At 33.7% G+C, this 15,000-nt stretch overlaps 1 non-coding gene across 1 annotated transcript; it reads right to left on the reverse strand.

Moving 5' to 3' along the window:
- Window positions 1–7,534: 7,534 nt before the first annotated feature.
- Window positions 7,535–7,606, reverse strand: TRNAE-UUC (transfer RNA glutamic acid (anticodon UUC)). The gene has a single exon. It is a non-coding gene; the product is annotated as a tRNA-Glu (tRNA).
- Window positions 7,607–15,000: the final 7,394 nt, after the last annotated feature.

The following is a 15,000-nucleotide window of genomic DNA, read 5'->3' on the forward strand; positions in this document are numbered from 1 at the left end:
CATCAACCCCACATAGAAGTGGGAAAAGATGCAGAGAAAGAATATATAATATATATATACACACATACATTTATATATGTATATATATACATATATTTATATATATATATATTTATATATATATATATATATATATATATTATATATGTATTTATATATTTATATTTGTTTATTATATATATATATATATATATATATATATATATATATAAATATATATATATATATATTTATATATTTATGTATATATATATATATATATATATATATATATATATATATATATATATATATATATATATATATATATATATATATATATATAATATAATAATATATCTATATATATATCTATACATATATATGTATATATATATATATATATATATATATATATATATCTATATATATATATATATATATATATATATATATATATATATATATATATATATATATATATATATATATATATATATATATATATATATATATATATATATATATATATATATATATATATATATATATATATATATATATATATATATATATATATATATATATATATATATATATATATATATATATATATATATATATTAGCTGACAAACCAGGTGCTGCCTAGGAAATCTCTCAATGACAACTGATAAACTCTCCTTTTCTCTCTCTCTCTCTCTCTCTCTCTCTCTCTCTCTCTCTCTCTCTCTCATTCCTGATAAGATATTTGCTTCAGTTATATTGGCCAGCATCTTTGATATTTTATATTTCACCACTTCTCACCCACCATTCCTATTGGAGCTGAACTTTGACTTGGAGGGAATCGGGAGTGTCTCTATTCATCGCAGTGATCTCGGAAACTATGGATTAGACTCTAATCTCTGTCATTTTTAACATTTTATTTTTTAACCTTTCTCAACGCCCCCCTTCCTATCGGGGCTGAACTTGGACTTAAAGGGCATCAGGAGTTTCACTATTCATCTCAGTGACCTCAAAAACTATGTATTAGACATAATATCTATAATTTTCGGTTATCTTTACGTCACCACATTCTCACCCCTTCCCACCCCACTTCCTGTCAGGACTGAACTTGGACTTAAAGGGCGCCAGGAATGTCACTGTTCTTCTCAGCAACCTCGAAAACTATGGATTAGACACCAATATCTGTCGTTTTTGGTTATTTTTACATGTCACTCCCTTCCCACCCCTTTTCACCCCACTCCCTATTGGAACAGAACTTGGACTTAAAGGGCATCAGGCGTGTCACTATTCTTCTCAGGGACCTAGAAAACTATGGATTAAACACTAATATCTGTTGTTTCGATTATTTTTTATATATCACCACTTTCCCACCCCCTCCTCACCAACCCCCTTCCTATCTGGGCTGAACTTGGATTTGAAGGGTATCGGGAGTGTGTCTATTAATCTCAGTGACCTTGATAACAATGGATTAGACACTAATATCTGTCATTTCAGTTATTTTTACATGTGCCCCTTCCCACCCACCCTCTGTATTGGGGCTGAACTTGGATTTGAAGGGCATCGGGAGTGTCACTATTCATCGCAGCGACCTCGAAAATTATGGATTAGACACTAATATCTGTTGTTTTCTGTATTTTTACATTTCACGCCCTTCCTTTGGTGACAGTGATGTCTTACCCCTGCAGTGTTCTTTCCCAGATGGTAAGTCATGTGTATACCAAGTATGATTGAAATTACTCAATGCGTTTCAGAGTATATGTGGAACATACACACACACACACACATCCATCCATATATACACATATACACACATATACATACATACATAGATACATAAAATATATATATATATATAAAAGCACGTTAAAAGAAAAAAGAAAGAAAGAAAGAAGATATATATATATATACATATATATATATATATATATATATATATATATATATATATATATATATATATATATATATATATATATATATATATATATATATATATATATATATATATATATATATATATATATATATATATATATATATATATATATATAGGTAGGCAAACATTTCAGATTCCTTGTTCCAATAAAGATATCATTGAAAAATCAAGACATCGATGGACAGAACAAAATGCAAAACCCAATATGAATAAAGTACCCTAAGATCCTTTTGAGTGAATAGTTCAAGGTCAGTTCCAAAATGTTAATTTTTCCCTGAAAAAAAAAAAAGGTGCATTTTCTCTATGGCCACTTGATCTTGCAAGCTTTTCGACAGAGAAGTTATAAATTTGTCAAAAATTCCCTAAAGCTTTTTCTATTTTGTGCTCTAAATGCATAATCCAAGTCTCTTTATATTAATATAATCCTAAAAGAAATTTTTTCTTATTCATCTGATTATTGTGAATATTAAAATGTAACAAAATGAGAAAAAGTGTATGAGCATATGGTAATCGTATAATTTTTTGCAATTTTTAAACCAGCAATTAATTTTTAATTTAGTCAAGGAGACACCTGTTTCAGTCTTGAATTTGGATTTCTTGGATTTTACTGCTCTCCTAATGAATTTCAGATTTCACTAAATTTCTGTGTTTGTTTGTTTAATCAGTCAGTTAATGAATTCAACATATTTGATTACCATATATACATATATATATATATATATATATATATATATATATATATATATATATATATATATATATATAATCTATATATAATAATATATATATATATATTATATATATATATGATATTGCCTTGTAATATGTATAGCACTCTGTGATTTCGATGTGTTTAATATTCTAGTTGTAATGTGTTGAGGTATCGTATGTAGTATAATGTCAGATCTCAAAAGAGTTAGTGATTTAGATAACTTAACAGCGTGATTTAGAATTAGTAATACGTTTTAATAATAATGTAGTATGTGATTGCGCATTTTGTCCCCCAGCAACAAGTGTTCTGTACTCGTGATTTCGTATGTTGTGTTTTGGTTCAGTTGTCATTGCGAAAGATATAGCCTTAACAAGAGAGGGAATGGCAATTGAGTCGTGTAAGGTTATGTCTCATACGAGAAATAGACAAATGATTTCGCAATGTTTCATGTACTGTTTTGAAAACAAATTCTGGTTCTTTGTCTCGTTTTGAAAGCGTGCCGTTTCTGACTGGCCAGGTGCGATCTACTTTGATTATGTTGAGATTTCATTAAAAGATTCATCCTATATGATTTTCTGGTAAAGAAGTGTACCTCTGTGAGAAATGTGAACAAGTGTTGCACTGAAGCACATGGCAATTGCATCATATCTAAGAGTACATTGCTCTGATCACATACTGTTCTAACACATTAGTTGGCCCCAAAACGTTTTGCTCAAGAATAATGACGTGATCTGATTGATTCATTTCTTGCTGGAATCCAAAAGTTTGTTCATCTGCTTTTAGAGACCATTCATGTGGTTCTCTCTCTCTCTCTCTCTCTCTCTCTCTCTCTCTTCAAAAGAGAAAGAAATTATTAACGTAAAATATGTGTGGTCACTGGTATTAATCTTAGCTTTTGAGATCTGAATGTAGGAAAAGTGTGTAACGGTGCCTAACAAAAAAGTGTTTTGTGAATCTCAAGCAGCTGCATTTCAGGTGATTTTGTGAAAGCTTTCACAAACTTGTCTAAGGTAAAGTCAGTTTTACTTATTATTACCATGGTATAATAAGGTATATTAGGGAAATTTTGCCTTAGTGATGCTGTTGTTGGTAGATCTTTTGTGTATTTTTTTGTGTTTGCAATCTCTTGATTTTTCACATTTTATATATTGGTGATTTAACATTTATTTAATTAGCAATTTAAATATTTCTTGATAATTTAACACAGCATACTGGATTTAATTTTCATTTACTAAGATTTTTGTGATTTAGTTTTGTTTAATAATATAATTCAAGAATTAATAAATTTTGTGTTGTTTTCAAGTAATAATAAATTTCTTCAGATTGTGAATTCTAATTATAAATTCTTATTTTGAAAAAAAATTTTTGTATTTGAAATAGCACTTTCATTTATTGACCACCACTGAATTGGATTAATTGTGTGCATAAGGCAAAGTGAAAAACATGTTTTGTTCCTTTAGTTTTGCTGAAGTGAATTAAGACCAGGGAAACAGTTAGAGTTGTTTAATGGAGTGATGCCCTTTTGCTCTAGTATATTTCCTGTTTAACTGTTGATACCTCACACTTGTTTTGATAAACTTATTTTGATTTTTCATGTGATTAATAAACTTCTTATGGGATCACTGTTACCTTTAGAGTAGTCAGTCATAATTTTTATTGTTATAAGAGTTCAGGTATCTGGCTGAAGTGAGGTAAATTTTAGGATTCTGTGATTGGGTATGTAATAACCAGGTACTTGGTACACTTCGTCAATATATATATAATATATATATATATATATATATATATATATATATATATATATATATATATATATATATATATTTATATTTATATATATATATATATATATATATATATATATATATATATATATATATATATATATACATATGTATATATATATATACACACACACACACAATTGATATAAAATGTGCTGTAATCTTGAGTGCATTGTCCTCTATAAACATGTTATATCTAAATGTCTTTACCTGACCACTATTCACTATAGAATCTAATCTTAAAAAGTAACAAAATTATGCAGCAGAATAATTTACAATCTCAAAACTCATCTAAGCAGACATGAAATATTTTATAGTGAATCCTATGGCCTATCGATCGTCCATTCGACGATCGTTGTAAAATCTTACCCATGACAGAAAGCAATAAATGTGTCCATTTATCGACACCTGGGTAATATAATTTATGACACCCATTCCCTACCCGTCTTGCCACGTGTAGTCAAGAGAGTTGTTTCGTTCATTTTATTTTTCTTTTTCAAATTTCTATGATATATGGTTTTAATTAGCATTTTGTTGATAAAACACTTGTGTTTGGTATCATACAAGTTGATGAAACACTTGTGTTTGGTATTATACAAGATTCTGAATTTTAATTTTTTTGCATACTGATCAACTGTATCTTTTTTTTTCGTATCATGCATTTGAAAGGTTCTTAACCTTCCCATGTTGATTATTATTATCATATCGCTCAAATATGCAGAAATACATACTGGACAAGCATTCAAAAGCATTAACTTGAACCCCCATACATGTGGGAAAATGGGTGTTATAGCAATCGATTCTAGAAGAAGTTTTTAAAAAGGAAAAACTAATCAGTCAGAAAATACCTCGTGCATGTCTGCAGTTCATCAAGGCTTCATAAAATTTTCTTTGCAGGGGATCTGCTCCTAGACCCTCAAACCATACATCAGCGGAGATTGATTAATGTGCAAAAACAATTTTGTGCCAAAGGCAAAAGAAAGCCTTATAGCGTAGGGAATTTGTCATTATTAAAACCCCCTGGCGATAATAATGAAAAATGCATATTTCCCGTGGTGCTGATGCCTGTCATTAATATTACAAATGGAGCAAACAAGTCTACTACCTTGTAAGAAAACTTTAACAGAAAAGTGAATAAAATAATAAATAATAAGATAAATCAATACAGAAGAAAGAAATAATGCTTCAACGATAATATCAGTAAGAAACAGCAGAAAAGACAGTTGTAGGGGGTAGCGCCATCAGTGCACCTCATGCAGTGCAATGTAGGCCTTACTGAAGGTTGTTCGCAGCGTCCCTTCGGCCCAAGCTGCACCCACATTTTAGCCCTTTACGCCACTCTCAATTCCGTTCATCAATCTTGCTCTCCAGCACCTTCAACTATTTCTTCCTAATACAACTTTGGAGTTTTCTCCCAGTTCCACCTTTAGATCCTTGTATCTCATCTCATGTATTTTCAGGATCTCTTTACCTTGCTGCGAAACCACTTCAGCTCCCTATTATCAGTGTCTTAAGTGTTGAAAGGCCGAGTGCGCTCCAGTGCTTGGCTTGACAGCCTAAATTTCACAAACCACTTAATCTTACACATAAGAACATTGGCATTCTTGAGTTTATGTTTGCATTTCATAAGATATGGAATAGATTGTAAGGGCGACAAATGTGTGTATGAGGGACACTGGAGACAGAATTCTGTTAACTTTCGCTAGGGCAATACCTTTCAAGTGATTCGTTAATTAAGTCGTATTATCTTTCACTAGGAAAATGTCTTCCCGTGCCAGGAATAAATTCCGGGCCTCCTGGGTTTGTTATTGTTCATAGGGATTTGTTAACTATTTTTCAAACCGGTTTGTTAAACAGGTTATACCATCTTTCCCTAGGATAATATCCGCCCATGCCAGAAATCAATCCGGGTTTCCCGGGTGATAGCCTGGTGTACTATCCAAATTAATTTTTTATAAAGGTTATAATACTTTCCGGAGGAAAATATCTTCCCATGGAAGGAATCAATCTGAGCTTCCTGGGTGTAAGCCGGATGTATTGTTGATAGTGATTTGTTCATTATTGTTCATACTGGTTTGTTAAAATGATCACAATATCTTTCCCTAAAAAAATCTCTCCATACCAGATATCAATCCTTGCTTCCTAGGTGAGAGACGGGTGTATTGATCATGATTTATTAAAGAGGTTAAAACATCTTTCCCTTGGAAAATATCCTCCAACCCAGAGAATCAATCCGGGTTTCCTGGGTGAAAACTTAGTGTATTGTTCATAAAGACTTGTTCAAAAGCCTATATCTTTCACTAGGAAAACATCTTCCATGCTGGGAATCAGTACGGGATTCCTGGGTGACAGCTGTAAGTATTGTTCATACTGATTTGTTAAAAAGGTTAAAATATCTTTCCACTGGAAAATATCTTCAATGCTGGAAATCAATCTGGGCTTCCTGGGTGAAAGCTTGGTGTACTGTTCATACTGATTTGTTAATTAATTTTCAAGGTGATTTGCTAACTATCATTCATACTGGTTTGTTGAAACAGATTATATCATCTTTCCTGGGATAATATATTGCCATGCTGGGAATCAATCCGCTTCCTGGGTTAAAGCCGGATGTATTGTTCATGCTGATTTATTAATTAATGTTTATAGAGGTTTGTTAACTACTGTTCATACTGATTTGTTAATTATTGTTTATAAAGATTTGTTAACTATTGTTCATACTGATTTGTTAAACAGGTTATACCATCTTTCCCTAAAAAATATGTTCCCATGCCAGGAATCAAATTGAGCTTCCTGGATGAAAGCCGGTTGTATTGTTCATACTATTTTGTAAAAATAATATCTACGGTCTAGAATCAGCCGCCAGCCTCTTTCTGATCATGCTAATTTGTTAATTAGGTCATCATCTTTCATCAGGAAAATATCTTCCTGTTTACCACAGAAATGTAAAGAATGATAAAAAGGAGCCTCATGACAGTTATTTTTTTATTGTTCAAGCATTTATCATCTGTCAAGCAACCTTTCCTTAAGAAAATACTCCCCTAAGCCGGGCATGACAGGTAGGCGTACTGTAAACACCAATTTGTTGGTTGGGTTATGCCATCTACCTCTGGGAAAATATCTTCCCATGCCGGGAATCGAACCCGGGCCTCCTGGGTGAAAGCCAGGTATCCTAGCCACTAGACCACATGGGAATATCTACATTGGGAAAAATATTACCAATATGAAAGATGTTAATTGTAAATGAAAGGGGAGTGACAACAGTCTTTAAAAGATGACTTACAAATGAATCTGAGAAAAAAAAAAACGGAATAATGAAATGTGTACATGATGGGAGAAAAATTCAAAAGTAGCTGACCGCAGTGAACCATCATTATTACAAATGATCTTTTTCTCCTAACGCCATGAGACCCTTGTAAAGATAACAATGAGCAGACAACGCCAAAATATAATATAAAGTTTTATAATAGTTCTCCCTCGAAAGAAATTGATATGTAGAAAATAGAGACAAAATCTCCTTCAACGAAATCCTCGAAAATGTACATGCAGTGAGGCTTACGTTGCATTCACCCTACGAAGAACGTTTCGACACTAAACAACGGAAATTCCTGTTTAATACAGAAATGTAATGATAAAAAAAAAAAAAACCGCCTCATGACAGTTATTATCATCACTTCCGCCAACGAAACTGTAGGTGGATGAGCTCGTTTCAATTTGTTTGTCTAATTGTTTACGTTTTTGTCTGTCTATTTGATGTCACTATTACGCAAAAAGATCTGCGTGGAGTTTTTCTGAAATTTCAATCAAAACCTGTCTCTTGTAACTATCACCAAACGATTACATTCTGAGTGAGAAATGAATTTAACATTTAGGTAGTTGATATTTTTGGGGGAATATAAGCAATCAGCCTTGGCGGGGGTTTGCGGTCTCCAAACGCTCTTTCTTACTACCAATTGTTGTTGTTGTTCTTCTTCTTCTTCTTCATTATTATTATTATTACAATTATACAAAGTTTAGCAGGATTAGAGAAAAGGCTTAAAAGAGAGAGAGAGAGAGAGAGAGAGAGAGAGAGAGAGAGAGAGAGAGAGAGAGAGAGAGAGAGAGAGGAGGAGGAGGAGGAACTCGTTACCCGAAAGAAAAGTAAATACAATTCCAAAAACGCAAACGCATCGCAATCCATCAGGAATCACAACACCGAAATTAATTCCATTTACATCCACCAACAACTCATCGGAAACAGGGAAAAAAGAATTTTTGCGAAATGATTTTATTTCAGTTGCAGGGAAAAAAAAGGTCCGAAATATGCAGCGGCTTAGCAAGGTCGTTGTCACGGGTCCAGGTATCAACGTGCGCATATTTTTGTTAGAATGTGTGGATTCATGATTAATGCTTTTTCTGGAACGCTTTTATGCCAACGTAAAATCTTATTTATCTAGGAGTGAATAGTCGATGGTTGTGTGTGTGTGTGTATTATAAATATATATATATATATATATATATATATATATATATATATATATATATATATATATACATACATATATATATGTATATATATATATATATATATATATATATATATATATATATATATATATAACAAACAAACGAAGAAGAATATATATATATATATATATATATATATATATATATATATATATATATATATATATATATATATATATATATATATCTATATATGTGTGTGTGTGTGTGTATTTATGCATATAAATATATTTGTATAATATATATACAATGTATATATATATATATATATATATATATATATATATATATATATATATATATATATATATATATGCATATAAATATATATTTGTATATATATATATATTATATATATATATATATATATATATATATATATATATATATATATATATATATATATATATATATATATATATATATATATATATATATATACCACACACACATTTATATACTATATACATATGTATCAAAATTAAGCCAAATTTCCTCATAGGATCTGGTTTTCGTAAAAACGACGCACCTGTTACTGTCAAATTCCGCCACAAGGTGGAGAATGAACTCTTATTTAGAAAACTTCCACAAATTTAACCACTACTAAAGGCTCACTGACAGGCCGTCGAACTGTTCTACGCACACTACGCCATTCGCCTCTGTCTTGAATGTACTTTCTAGCTCTTTATGCGTTGAGACTCTTCCTTTCTAACAGATCTTTCATCTTATCTAGCTATCACATCTCCATGCCTTTTCTAGCTCTTTGTATGTTGAGACTCCTCCTCTCTAACAGGTATTTTATCCTATCTAGCTATCACTTTTGAGGTTTTAAGTAGCATTACTGAATGACGTAAGATATCTAATTATAACTACGAGAAATACTATTGAAATGCTAACTCGCAGAAAATTGAAGGTATGACTTTAAAACTAATCATCATAAATATATTAAAAATTCTTAAGTGAACTACGATCAAAGTAAATATTTAATAAACACTTTTTATTGTTCAGCCATACTCCCTCCTTAATACACACACACACACACACACACACACACACATGCACACAAACGGACAAAACACTCATGCGTGCGATAGCGTGCGCGACATCATCACACAACCTAAACATCCTAAAAACTAAATTGTTTTCTGGAGATTACGCCGACATTATCCAATGAGTAATGCCGTATTAAAAATGCATTACTTAAACTCCCGGGAGATACTTTAATGCCATTGTTCCTGTGAGAGCCATTAGCAGCGCTTTACGGCACACTGTCTTTTGACAGCCCGAGATTGAGAGGTCCCCGAAGTGCCTCAAAATTGGCACTATGTTAGGACAAGGGTGATGGGCTGGCTGGGGCCCAAGCATCTTGCGACAACAAGACGATAATCCCATGCAGAAATGAAACGATACTCAAGAAGGATTTCCAGGGGAGCTGCGACTCTTTCATTTTTTAGGGTGGGGGGCGGTTCCATGTTTTTCAGGGGGGTAGTGATTTCATACTTGAAGAGACTGGTGACTTCATGCTTTTCTAAGGGAACTGTGATCTCATGCTTTTTAAGGGAGTGGGGACTTCATGCTTTTTCAGGGGAACAGTGAATACTTATTTTCTTTTAGAGTGGTGACTTCATGCTTTTTCTGGGGAGCCGTAAATTCATACTTTTTTAAGGAACTGGTAACATCATGCTTTTTCCAGAATAGTGAATTCCTACTTTTCACAGGGAGTTGTAATAATTATCAGACATGCTACTTATTACGACAGGCCGAACATATTGATATATCATGGGGATCCAATTACCAAATAAAAAAATCAGTGTAACATGAGTAGGAATGGGGACTTAGGGCTTTTTCAAGGGAGCTTTGACTTACTACTTTTTAGGGGGTGAAGGGTCACCACACACTTTTGAATGAGCAGCGACTTGGCACTTCAACAGGATTGTGGTGACACCATATGTTTTCAAGAGGAATAACGACATCATAGTTATTATGAGGGAAGGGACTTAATACTTTTTTTTCAGAATGGGCTGATTTTATACTTTTTTAAGGTAATAATTTTTTAGGGGTTCCTTTAAGGAAATGACAATTTTATTTTATTTTAGGGTGGGGTAATCTTATATTTCTAAGGGGAGCGGGGTTCCACCCCATATTTTTATTGATGACTGACTAGTTGATATATGAAAGTACACCAAATATTTGTTTGCCGAAGTGAAAATAAAGTTAAAGAAACATTTAAAAAGTGCATTTAATATACCAGATCAAATGCAAAAGGATGAACATAAAAAATCTTGATTATAACATTAAAACCAAGAATAGATGACTGAAAAACATTTTTGCAAATAAACTCAGGGAACTTGGACCTGGCGAGGGAATGATTAAAATTAAGAGTCGGTGCGGCGCCCAAAACTTTCTGGCGATCATCTCATTCTTTGGCCCTGATATATTTCAAGTCTTCGTCGTCTTTCTAACTTCTATCCATAACATTTCTCTTCCCCTACAAAGACTCTCTATCCCCTGCCCTATCCCTATCCACCAACAGGAGTGATTAATGTCCTTCCGCAGAATGGGTATTGGAAAAGCACTTAGGATTCCCACGGGAAAAGTTTGAATCGCCTCTTAATTTATGATTTGAGTCCTCGAAAGCAATAAATTGCGGGAACAAGCATTCAGAAATTCATGTTCCCTCACTAAGTGATAATAGATGCAAAAGTTGCAAATAAGGAGGGTGGAGTGGAGAGGGGAGGGGAGGGGGGAGGACAACCTCCTCCCTGTTTCCCAGCTCCCAGATTTGAAGCCTGCTTCTCTTTCTTCTTTCGACCTTATTAATCCCACTGTCTAGCAGGGTCGGCCGCTCGAGTCAAATTCCTCCATCTATTTCTACTCCTTGCATCTGCTTCCCCCAGTCCCACCTCACCCACATCCCACCTCACCCACATCCCACCTCACCCACATCCCACCTCACCCACATCCCACTTCACCCACAACTATCCATCTGATCCGCTCCCAGATTTGAAGTCTTCACAGACAAATATTAAAAGTATGCATATACCCAATCGACAAACTTCTGAGTCAAGAGCGCTTTCAATGCTATAAAAGACAACATTCTCTCTCTCTCTCTCTCTCTCTCTCTCTCTCTCTCTCTCTCTCTCTCTCTCTCCTTGTCCTTGTACGATTGTAAGAAAGAAAGGAACAACTTAGGCACGATCCTTTAAATTCATTACGCCTTTGGTGATGCGAGAAGTTGATTATGTACTTCGTGGTTAGCTGACTTTCATGAAACGCAGCCGTCTTTGTTGTGTGTGTGTGTGTGTGTGTGTGTGTTAGAGAGAGAGAGAGAGAGAGAGAGAGAGAGAGAGAGAGAGAGAGAGAGAACAGACTTGGATATTTTGTGCCCCATCAACGTATTTGTAAAAATATATGAAAATTAAAAGGGTATGGCCTCCATGGCCTCTCTCTCTCTCTCTCTCTCTCTCTCTCTCTCTCTCTCTCTCTCTCTCTCTCTCTCTCTGCATACACACAAACCCAAACCGACAGGCAAAACGGCAACTTGTTTGATATATTCCTAATAGAAAACAAAGAAAATTCGTCGACAAAAACAAAGTTGTAACTACAGTTCTGCATTCAAGTCCATTACTAATCTACCACAACTCCCCCCTCTCTCTCTCTCTCTCTCTCTCTCTCTCTCTCTCTCTCTCTCTGAATTCCGCATTAAGAGTATGAACATAAAATAAGTTAGGCTGAATCTCCAAATATATCTGTCCCATCCCAATAGTTGTAATGGAAATGAAACCTAATTAATCTTTGTGGGAAAGTTGGTGGGGGTGGGGGACGGGTTGAATGGAGGTACCTCACCCTCCCCCTCCCCCTCTGCACACAATTATCAAATAACCCTCAAAAGTAAATTAAGTTCTAAACCGACGCAGTATTATCAGATCAAAATAACATAAAGAGACTGCCTTCGAAAATGAATACAGTTTTTCCTTCTTTATAATAAAAATAGAGTTTTTTCTCTTGTTTTTCAATTAATGAGTTGCATCGGGGGTATTTTTTTTCTAAATCTCAGGGAGGGGGAGGTCCCCACAGAAAGGTCGGGTGGGGGAGGGGAAGTAACCTCTGAATGGACTGTAGCAGAAAGAAAATAGGAAAAAGGGGAACAGGGACATGGAAACAGAAACGAGACCGCCCGAAATTGTGCAGAATTAATAGAGTTGTCAACACAATCGACCAATCTTCCGCTCCTCTGATGGGCAAGCAATCACACCAGTTCATGGTTAGGCAATCACAACGGCGCATGGTTTTATGGCAAGTTTTTTTTTTTATCCCATCAAAATTTATTCGGAGAAGGGAGGAGGCGAAGGGGAAAAGGGATAAAGGGTTTGGGGGAGAGGAAAGGCGGAGAGGGAATGACTGAAAACGGTGATTGAATCAAATGTTTTAGGAGCCGCGTATTTGTGAAAACTTTGGCTTATTCTTCTTCTTTGTTTTTGCCACGGGATTTTAGAGTAAATCTCGTTCATTCGACCCACTCTCTACTATGAGACTTGACTGACATCATTCTCATTTCATAATTCTCCGATTAAACTACAATAATTATAATGTGGTTGAATATTTCCGGATAACGCGTTCTCCCCTAACCCTTTAATTTGTCCAATAACGCTATTTTAGTTGCATCGCTAACAGCGTTCACATATAACATTTAATAGTTTAATGATATTGTCAGATTTTTCCCGGTTCAAAAATATCGAAATGAACTATACGCACGTTTCTACATTTATCACAAGCCGAGCATAGGATTATTAAAGCTAGTAATGTAAGTCTAATTATAAGATTTTCAACTGTAGAAATTTTCATGGTTCCATCAAGCACGTAAAATTACAAAATAATTTCTCGTTTGCTTGCTTAAGTTAACTATCGTAATTAAAATGAAATGTTAAAAATGAAACATTGCACTCAAAGGAATTTTTATAACAGTGAAATATATATATATATATATATATATATATATATATATATATATATATAAATATATCTCAATATAATATATATATAATATATATGCAACTATATATATTATATATATATATATATATATATATATATATATATATATATATATATATATATATATATATATATATATATATATATATATATATATATATATATATACATAAACATACATACAAAACATACAGTGTGTGTATATACAATAATTACCAAGAAACTCTTAGAAGAGCAACAAACCCTTGCAGATAGCACGAGATCAGAAATATAAAACTGAATATAGAAGCCTAATAAATCATGTTTTTGACTGACTGTGATACTATGCTTGAAAGTAACTCACGGGAAAGCAAGAATCTTATACAGATCTCACATCTCAGAAGTAACGTTAAAGTCTTAAGTAATCAAATTTTACTTTTAAATCAAGTGGTTGTGCTTCCAACGACCATGCCAGAAGTACCCATCTCTTTCCTAATATTTTCTTTATGATTTATAAACGTAGACGTATAAAACTGCCCCACAACAAGATCAGGTGATCTATCTATGTAACAAAAACTTCCCTTTGTTACAACAGTTGAACAGATAACTCGAAAAAAAAACTACCTATCCAGGACGCTCTGTTTGATTACCGAATCAGCACCAGCAATAAATAACCAAGCAGTGTGGAAAAGAAAAAGCGACTCTCCCGACGCCGCCATCGTCAGCCAGATTACCTTCAGGAAGCACAGAACTTCATTAAATGGGCCCTATCCCTCTTCCAGTTAGGGGACTATATAGCCATAACCCTTAAGTTTTAAGAGCCCATATACTATGCCGTAAAAATGGACCTTACCCACCTACCTGTGCGCCATATATTATCATGCGTCCAGAGGAGATATCCCGACAGTGCGAACGGCGTGTTGATAGTCGGACCTAACAGGTCCGTCCTCCCCTAGACTCATTACTTCCAAAAACCAGACATAAAACCCGTATAAAAATGACATAAAAAGGGGGCGTAAACACGGCTACGGGACAGGGGAGCTTCCTCTATCCAGAGGTCTATCAACTCTATGGGTTGTTCTATCCTGACTCTATGGTAGATAACTAT

Source organism: Macrobrachium rosenbergii, chromosome 41 (assembly GCF_040412425.1).
Source record: "Macrobrachium rosenbergii isolate ZJJX-2024 chromosome 41, ASM4041242v1, whole genome shotgun sequence".
NCBI lineage: Eukaryota > Metazoa > Arthropoda > Malacostraca > Decapoda > Palaemonidae > Macrobrachium > Macrobrachium rosenbergii.